We start from the raw sequence: 9,644 nt of genomic DNA, 5'->3' as shown, positions 1-9,644 counted from the left end.
GCAGTGTGCATAGGAATTTGTTCACAGTTTTTTTTTAACTATAGTCCGGCCCTCCAACGGGTCTGAGGGACAATGAACTGGCCCCCTGTTTAAAAAGTTTGAGGACCCCTGGTCTAGACAATGAACTCGATAACCCTGAGGGCTGTGCTATCTTTGGGCTATTTTCAAATACCTAGCGGTGTACGTAGCCTGCCACAGAGGGGTGCTTGCATTGCACCGGGCAGTCGGTAGCGTACACGAAAGCTACCATGCAGGGATCGGAGCCAGTTCTCGGATGCCTCGAATTGCAGGGAGGGCAGTGAGCATCTCCTGTCCCGAGGACTGGCTGGTGAATTAACGTGTGGACAGAGCTCAGTTAGGACAGTGCTGGGCACACAGTGGGCACTCGGCGGGACACCCGAAGGGAGGGAGTTCCGGGTGCTTTAGGCAGTGCTGGGCACACAGTGGGCACTCGGCAGGACATCCGAAGGGAGGGAGTTCTGGGTGCTTTAGGACAGTGCTGGGCACACAGTGGGCACTCGGTGGGACATCCGAGGGAGTTCCAGGTGCTTTAGGACAGTGCTGGGCACACAGTGGGCACTCGGCGGGACGTCCGAGGGAGGGAGTTCCGGGTGCTTTCATTCAGCAGCAGTCACAGGAGTGCCCAGCTGCTCCGCAGTCCTTTTGGCTTTCTCACCGTCATCACAATCTGGCTGCCGACGCTCCAGGCCTCACAGCTCAAATGGAGGGAAGACGAGGGGGCAATTCCCAACTTCTTTCTGTAAAAGGAAAGTTCTTTCCCAGAAATCCCTCTCCAAGCATGCCATTGGTCAGAACTGGTCACATGCCCATCTCTAACCTAGCTTGGATTGGTTAGGCTGGACCTGTCTTCCTTGACCATATTGTGGCCCGACATCTGCACAAAGTCGGGAGTCTGGCGTCAGAAAGAGGGTGGGGTTGCTATTGACGACACAGCCAAATGTGTGTGCGAAAGACCCCGGGAATCTGAACAAGGAACGGGCCGGGCTGCAGAGAACAAGCCACGAACCACAGAGGCAGGCAGGCACCACGGGGGCCTGGCCAGCTCCAATGAAGGTCAGTGATCCCCTGCCCCACCCTCATGGTTTGGCTTTCCATATTCACCTGAGTTTGAAGTGTTTCACCTCCGAATGCTAGGACCCCACTCTATACTAATTAAGTGGAATCTCAGGGCGGGGGTGGGGGTGGCACAAGCACCAAACAAAACACACACTGCCATTGGCCAATTCCGAGTCCCAGTGACCCCATGGACTCGGGTTTCTGAGGCTGATGGAAGCAGAAAGCCTCATCTTTCCCCAGCGGAGTGGCCGGTGACTGAACCATGGACCTTTCAGTTAGGGGGCCAGTGCTTCCCCGACACCACCACCAAAGCTCCTTAGCATGGGCACCAAGACTGACCGCACCGCCGCTGCCGAGTGGATTCTTTGCAAGCTGTACATCTTTCCGGGAACACAGCCTCCTCGTGCACACACGCAGGGCCAGGGCCCCTGGGTGACACGAGTGAAGGCAGTGGTTCCACCGTTGTGCATGGAGGGCGAGACTGTCTCTTACCAGTCCCTGGGGAAGGACGGAAGGCTTGCGAAAATAGAGGGTCAGTGGAAGAGGCATGCCCTCCACGAGATGGATTGGCACAGTGGGCTCGGGCAGAGCAGCTGGTGTGAGCATGGCGCCGGACTGGGCACAGGGTCACTGCAGGTCCGAACAGACTCCTAGCAGCTAACAAGAGTGGTCTCAGAAGGAGCCGTGGTGGCGTAGTGTGTTCTGAGTGGGACTGCTAACCACAAGGTCTTCCGTTTGAACCCACCACGGGCCTTCTCTGGGGGAGAAAGAGACGGCTTTTCCCTCCTGTAAAGATTTACAGCCTCAGAAACACACAGCAGTTCTAGTCTGTCCTTCCTGGGTCCCTGTGAGTGGCAGTCGGCTGGAGGGCAGTGAGTTAGGTTTTTGAGTTTGTTCTCTTCGTGGGATGAGAAGCCACGGATTTAAGCTGTGGTTCATTCCCAGGACACAAAGGCACAGGCTTGCGCTTCGGAGTCCTCGCTCCCTGCCCAGATCTGCGGCCAGTGCTCCCTCACGTCCCCCTGCCGCAGGGATGCCAGTGCTCAGGAGCGGCTGGAGGGAAGCCCAGAGCTGCCCTGTCAGGAGGCTGGGCAGACCAGGCTCGTCCTGAGACGCAGTCCACACAAAAGGCAAATGCCTGGATTCAGAAACCACTCGGCCTAAGTTCAAGCCCTAGCTCTGTCTCCGCAGAGGCACGACATTGGGTCAGTTGCTACCTGTGCCTTGATTTCTTCACCTGCGAAGTGGGGTAAATAATACCGCCTACCTCATTTTGGGAGACAAAAGGTTTGAACAAGTAGGCTTATTGCTGGGTGCCAAGGACCCAGGGATAGAGTAGAACTGCCCCAGAGGGTTTATGGTAAAACTTTTTATTATGAATTGGGTGAAGGGTGTCAGTTTTACCTTCAACGACTCGCACACCGTTTTGTTTCCACCCATTCATTGCAGTTCCTCAATGGACCACCACTTGTCCCACTTCCTCCTTGGTTGTGTTTCCATTCTCCCGCCCTTTCCTAACCTGACCACTGTCCCTGGGAGATACTTCCCTTCGGGGGCATATCCAGTGCTCATTCTGATCGTAGGGAGTCCCTGGCTCTCGCTGAGCCCGGCTGGCATGTGAGAGACATTGGAAGAGACGTAGCCCTGCTGGTTTGCCAGTTCCCTTGACTGGGTGGTGGGGACATCCAGGTGGAAGCAGTGGGGTCACGTAGAAGGGCTCCAGGGGTCACGCTAGGGGACCGCTTCCTGAAAGCCATGGCACAGAGCTAGGGGGTCCAGTGAACCGGGTGACGGGCAGGGCAGTAGCAGAGAGCACTTTCGGCAGCCGGGGAAGACCACAGAGGAGGAAGCCCTGAGGCACGTGTACAAATCCTCATGACTCTTCCGGTCCTCTTTTTTTTCCCCACCTTAAAAAAACAAAAACGAACCCGAGGCCCAAATCTGAGGGGAGTTGGAGCTCCCATCCCTTTGGGAACAAGAAGCTCTCAGGTCCATTGTTAGGTTCTCCGATTGGGTTCCCTCCGATCATGCCTCGGTTCACGCAGCAGAAGCACGTCTTATAATCCGAGTGACTCTTCAGAGAAGGAGTTTCTGTTATTACTGTCTCAAAAATACACGGCTTCAGGACAGTGTGCCAGGCCTCGCCGAAGCTGCGCGGGACTTCATGGCTGAACTGGAAAACCACTGGAAAGTATAGGAACACGAGCCCAAACCCACGCTTGCGGAACCCTGAAATCCTAAGGGGCCGAGAGAGGGCATGCGCTCCCCGCGGCCCCCCCCTCCCCAGGCCCCTGGTCAGGGAGGCATCTCCTCCTCCTCTTACAGCACCCACCTGAGCCAGAGCCTGCAGCCTGTGTGGTTAACCCCTCTGGCCAGGGAGGTGTGTTTGGAGGTATTGGCTGCAAATAAGCACACCTGGGTGATGTCATGTGCTGGTACTTAAGGTGGGTGTGCCTGGTGAACCTCCCACTTGCGCTTAGGTGGCTCCAGTCTGCCCATGCTCAGTTGTGGAGTTTCCCCACCGGTGTCTAATTAGTGTGCCTGATTTCTTTCCAACCCCACTGTCGTGGCATGGAGAGTTAATTTTTGTTTAGCATGGGCATTAGGGAAGACAGCCCCCTTTGTCCCGAATCTAGTGACCTAATGCAATCCGTTGCTCACGGGTAAAGGAACCCTGGAAGAGGGCCATCCGATTCAAAGGCCACCCTCCTCTGGCGGCTCTGAAGGTAGGAGACAAGATGGCCCTGGGAGATATCTTTAAGTATTTGGGAGCCTTTGGGGGACAATAGCTTGTAGAGACAGATGACAAAAAGGGCCCCCAGGACCCTCAATTCTTCCTCCTCCTGGCCCCTGCCCTCAGGGATGCATGAACCCCAGCATGAACATGCTACCCTTCTCTCTCTCACCAGCTCGCTCCCTGCTCCCCACATGTTCCTTTGGTCCGTGCGCTATGTGGAAGGGGTGCTACTCTTCCTGCAGATGAGGAGAAGATAGGACAAGTGACTGTGGTCACACAGCCGGTCAGTGGCAGAGTCAAAAGCGAACCCCTTTTAGTCTGGGCTGTTCTCTTAGCCTTCACGCTCTGGCCAGCACGTGTCTGTGGGGCCTGCATCCCAAACGCAGCCCCGGTGTACACAGACAGGCAAAAGGACATCCTGAAGCTACAAGCAGGAGAGAAATGGGAAGTTCGAGAGCACCAGGAACACTGCATGTAAACAGCAGCAGAGGTTGAGAAAATGAATTTGAAAAAATAAACACGGGAGGGTGGAGGGAAGGTGAGGGAGAAAGGGGGAACAGATGACAAGGATCTACATATAACCCTGGGGGATGGACAGTGGAGAAGTGGGTGAAGGGAGGCGTTGGATGGTGTAAGGTATGGCAAAATAAAAATTTATAAATTATCAAGGGTTCATGGGGGAGGGGGAAGTGGGAAGGGAGGGGCGCAAATGAGAAGCTGATACCAAGGGCTCCAGTAGAAAGCAAATGTTTTGAGGAGGATGATGGCAACAATATACAAACGTGCTTGACACGATGGATGGATGGATGGATGGATGGATGGATGGATGGATGGGCTGTGATTTGTACGAGCCCCCACTAAAATGATTAAAAAATAATAAAAATAAACACACACATACACACACACCCTAAATGCACGGCTAGGATAGAAACACCCCAAACCAAGCCCACTGCCATGCAAAACCAATTCTGACTCCTAGCAGCCCCACAGGAAAGTAGAACTGTTCCCTAGTCTCCAAGACCATAAATCTTTGAGAGAGCAGTAAGCCTCCGCTTTCTGCCCAAAGAGTGGGTTTGAACCACTGACCTTTGTGGTTAGCAGCGCAACACTGAGCGCACTGCTGCCAGGACACCTTAGGATAGAGGGCTTAGGATAGAAGACTCCTTTTTTCCTTAAAAAAGGAGTAAGGGACTTAGTAGTCACTGCTTCTGAGCAACCCGAGACACGGGAGGGGGGTGTTTTTGGTTTTTCCAGGAAGAGAGCTGTAGGGTCCCTCGTCGTGACTGGAGGACCACAGCCCACAGTCCAGTCTCCTGGGGTCCCGAGTCCGTCATTGCCGGCGGCTACATGGTCACATCGTGCTTTGCCTTCTTTTCCCTGCTTTGGCTCCGGGGAGCTGTGGCTTCACTGTGCAGGTGATGCCCCATGTAGGACCCTGGGGAGAACTGGAGGTGAACCTAGCGGGGGTGCTGGAGAGGGAGGAGGCCGGTGAGGGCGACGTGTGGGAGGACACAGCCCTCTGTCAGCAGGCCTCGGGTGCCTGGAGGTGGGGGAAGTGGTGTGGGTGAGGCACAAAAGTTAGCCCAGTGTCACCTCTCTAAGAGAAAGTCACCTTGCTTGACACAGCTCCGGAGGGCACAGACATGCCGAATGACAGAGCTTCTGGTCCGAGGACTCTTAGGCTCCATATTAGAATGTGGCGGGAGCCTGCTGGGCGCCGTGGTTAAGCTTTTGCCTATGCAAGGGCAGGTCGGCAGTGAGAACCCACCAGAGCCCTTTGCTCGACAAGAGAAAGGTGTGGCTGGCTGCTTCCATATGGATCTGCAACCTTGGGAAACCTTCGGGGACAGTCCTACCCTGTCCTATAGGGTCGCTATGAGTCAGAATCCATGTAACATATGGCTTTGACGTTATTTGTTTGTTTAGGAGGAGCTTACAGCTAAAGCTGTCCAAGAATGGAAGTAGCTACGTCAGGAGCCAGCAAGTGCCTGGTGTTGAGAATGCCCACGTGTGCTCGCGGGTGGATGCCTGCCAGGGAGACTGTGGGTGGACGTGGGTGGACTTGAGGGTCCCCAAGGCGGGCCTCGCTCCAACAGCCCAGATCTGGGTGACGGGTAGGGAGGGGGCCGCAGACAGACAGCACTGCCTGGGGACGAGGGTGGTGATGGAGGAGTGGGCGGGGACAGATGTCTGAGTTGAGTGGAAGGAGAGCGAGTGGGATGTGGCGGCTGCTGCTGCGGCGGCTGCGGCCGAGCCGGTGGGTGAGGGCCTCAACACCAGCCCCCGCTGTCCCGGGCTGGGTCTTTGGGGACCTTGCGAGCCAGGTTACAGGGGCCTAAGCTAGAAACACACCCAGATGGTTTTAACTCATGGCGACCCCTTGTGTTACGGAACAGACCGGGGCTTCACGGGCTTCCTGCTTGGTGATCTTTAGGGGAGCAGGTTGCCATGCCTTCCTTCTGTGGTGCGCGGTGGCAGTGTCTGGTTGCCGACTCCGGTACAAACCCTTCTTGCCACCCAGGAGCCTTCCGTAAGCCCACAGAAAGGCATTCTCCTGCTCCGCCCCGTCCCCACTAAGACCCATTGCTGTGATTGTCCCCGGGATGACTCACGCCTGTTCACGAGCATGTATAACCCAGTGACATGCTCTCCATCCCAGGCTCCAGTGCCAGCTCCCTGCCATGCCCACTGCTGAGCAAGCCGGCACCGCCGCCGCCTCCCACTACCAACGTGCTGTGCCAACCTACTCTGCGACAGGCCCACGACACCCAGTACCAATGCTGGCATGGCTCTGACGCATCCTCCCTGCGTCCATGCACCCTGAGCCGTCCGTGCACCCTGAGCCGCCTCTCCCAGCATGGACGCTCCCTCTGCCAATCAATTCCCCAAGTGAAGCTGCAGGCAAGGGCTCTCCAGGGGCCCAGGGGAAGTGAGGTCACTCTAAGGTGGCGATTGTCTGGAGGGTCCAAGCCAAAAGCCAAACTCACTGCCATCAAGTGGATGCCAATTAATAGCGACCCAGGAAGACAGGACAGAGCTGCCCCTATAAGTTTCTGGGACTGTAACTCTTTATGGGAAGAGAAATCGCCCAGTCTTTCTCCTGCACAGGGCCAGTAGTTTCAAACAGCTGACCTTGCAGTTAGCAGCCCAATAGACTATGCCACCAGGACCTCCTGGGGAACGTCCAGGTCCCACAAAAAAGGGGACTGTCCATGTCGATTCTTGCCACCTGTCTCTCGCCCTGGACCTGTCAACTGTGGCCCATACCATAGCCACCTGGCAGGCCAGGTGTCAGGCAGGCCCCAGAGGCTGTGAGCAGGCTTCTCCAAGGAGAAGGGTGGCAGAATTAGCTTCTTGCTCACACCCGGCCGCCGTGGTTTGAGTGCTCAGTTCAACCCTCAGGACAACTCTTGAGGTTCAGCGTTGCGATTCTTCATGCGCGGCTTCTGCTAAGAAAGTGGAAGCCATTGGCTCTGAGGTGTCCAGCCAGTGGGCGGCGAGTCAGCATGCAAGCCCAGGTTCTCGCAGACGCCGAAACCCATCTGTGTTCAAAACGCACCATTCTGGGGATGTTGTGCTGTGTATGTATTCTCAATGACAACAAAACAGGTTTGAACACTGGAAAAGAACAGAACATTGCTGTCACTCACGGATTCGATTGTCTAGGCCCAAGTGGCCACTTGGAGGGCAGTGTGATTTGATACAGTCTCTGTCGTGAATCCACAGAGATGATGGCGGTGTCAGGTGGATTTTGAGTCCCAGCGACCTGAGAGGTCAGTCAGGACCACCCTGTAAGGTTCCCTCCACTGTCATCTTCATGGGAGCAGGGCTTTCTGGCACAGGGTGACTGGTGGGTTTGAACGGCTGACCTTTAGATGAGCAGCCACACTGATGAATCAGTACACTTCCAGAGCTCCGTACAAATCATGATAGAGCACTTCATCTGTGCACGGCTCTGCTCTGGGTCCTCAGACACAGTGGTGAACAAACTTCCAGAACGCCTAGACTAGAAGGGGGTGGCCGAGGTGAGCAGGTTAACTAGGGAGAAGCTGATCTGATCTCATCACCAGAATGAGCAATTGAGAGAACCTATACAAAGGACCCATCTCATGTCCTCACACCGTCCAGATGGGGCGAGCAGAAGATATCGTTTCTGATCCAGATTCCATTCCGACCTAAGTACAGTTTCTTTCTCTGGGTATCAGTTTCCTCAGTGGTACAAATGAGAAGCCACCGTTAAGACAGTTTCTAAGCTCTCTTCCAATTCTGGGGTTCCCTGAGTCTATAACAAAGGCAGCGTCAGCCCCAGGCTTTGGGTCTGCTCGGCCAGGAAGCGAAGGAGGTGTGAACAAGGTTGGAAGAAGATTGGACAGGGCGTCGTGTTTAGGGACCCGAGGCATCCGAGAGGGTCCAGGCGGGCTGGCATCTAGCATGCAGTGGGGAGACAGGTGAGTCAGAGACACCAGAAGGAACAAGCTGCTCACAGGGCTCCCGCCTTGGGGAGCCCCGGGAGGGCAGCCTGGGACCCATGTCCGTGTTGGGCTCCCAGGCCTGGCACCTGGACATTGATGACCGTCTAATGCAGTGGTTCTGAACCTTCCTCATGCTGCAACCCTTTCATACAGTCCCTCATGTGGTGATGACCCCCCAACCATAAAATTATTTTTGTTGCTACTTCGTAACTGTCATTTTGCTACTGTTATGAATCATCATGTAAATATCTGATAGGCAGAATGTATTTTCATTGTTACAAATTGAATATCATTAAAGCATAGTGAATGATCACAAAAACAGTATGTACTTCTATATTGTGAACTATTTATTTCTAATGACAAATAAATGAAATTTTGTCTTGAAGCATGGTGTAGCATGGCTAACAGTCTTCATGCCGGGTACCTGCCTGTAGGTGGGTGTATCTGCATATGGGTGGACCTGCCTGGAGACAGATAGAGGAGCGGTGTCTCAGTTCCTAAGACCATTGGAAAGATGTGTTTTGGAGGTGGGTGTATCTGCATATGGGTGGACCTGCCTGGAGACAGATAGAGGAGCGGTGTCTCAGTTCCTAAGACCATTGGGAAGATGTGTTTTGGGGGTCGTTGGACCCCCAAAGGGGTCTCAACCCACGTATTGAGAACCGCTGGCTTAATGGAAGGTGTCTGTGACCTGGGCCTGTGGTCTCCTGCCTGGAGGAGTTCTTCAAAAAGCCTATGCAGTGGGAAGCGGCAATGTTACTGCAGTGACAGCCACACCTCAGCTACACAGTGCCGTGACCTTGGGAATCAAATCTCCGGAACCAGATTCTTCACCCACGCCCTTCCCTGGCAGCGTCTCCACCAGGAAGGGTGGAAATTGACACCCCCAAGAAAGGAGGCCCCTGTCTAGGTTTGTGGATCAATCAGCCTTGCATTGACTCCCTCACAAACAGCTCACTGCCGACGGCTCACTGACCGCTGCCAGTTCACTGGCTTCTGTAGAGAAGTGATGAAAAATGACCGTATTCCTCTGCATCTGGGGTCCCATCCCTCTCACCTGCTACCTGAGACACCGTCTCTCACCCTCATCACCAACCCTCAATCTTTCGGCGAACTCCTCCTCAGCCATCTCTCCCCGTGCACAAGACGAACCTACCGAGATGTGTCCTACTTCAGAGAACATGTGGAGCCTCGTTCCCCTCTTCAGCCCCAGCTGCAGTTCCAGGTTGCCCTGGGCACCTGGGCACACCCACCCCCCACTGGAGGAGCCAGCGAGTCCTCCTCCTTCTTCTCCAGCTCCATCCCCTCCGACTGCCCATTCTCAGCCCCGCCAGAGAACTGGGGGAGATGTGTCCATG

The sequence above is a fragment of the Echinops telfairi genome, unplaced genomic scaffold (genome assembly GCF_000313985.2).
Source record: "Echinops telfairi isolate 266 unplaced genomic scaffold, ASM31398v2 ScPeMD7_12;HRSCAF=54, whole genome shotgun sequence".
Lineage (NCBI taxonomy): Eukaryota > Metazoa > Chordata > Mammalia > Afrosoricida > Tenrecidae > Echinops > Echinops telfairi.
The sequence above is the reverse complement of the archived record's forward strand: the minus strand, read 5'-3'. Positions refer to the sequence as shown.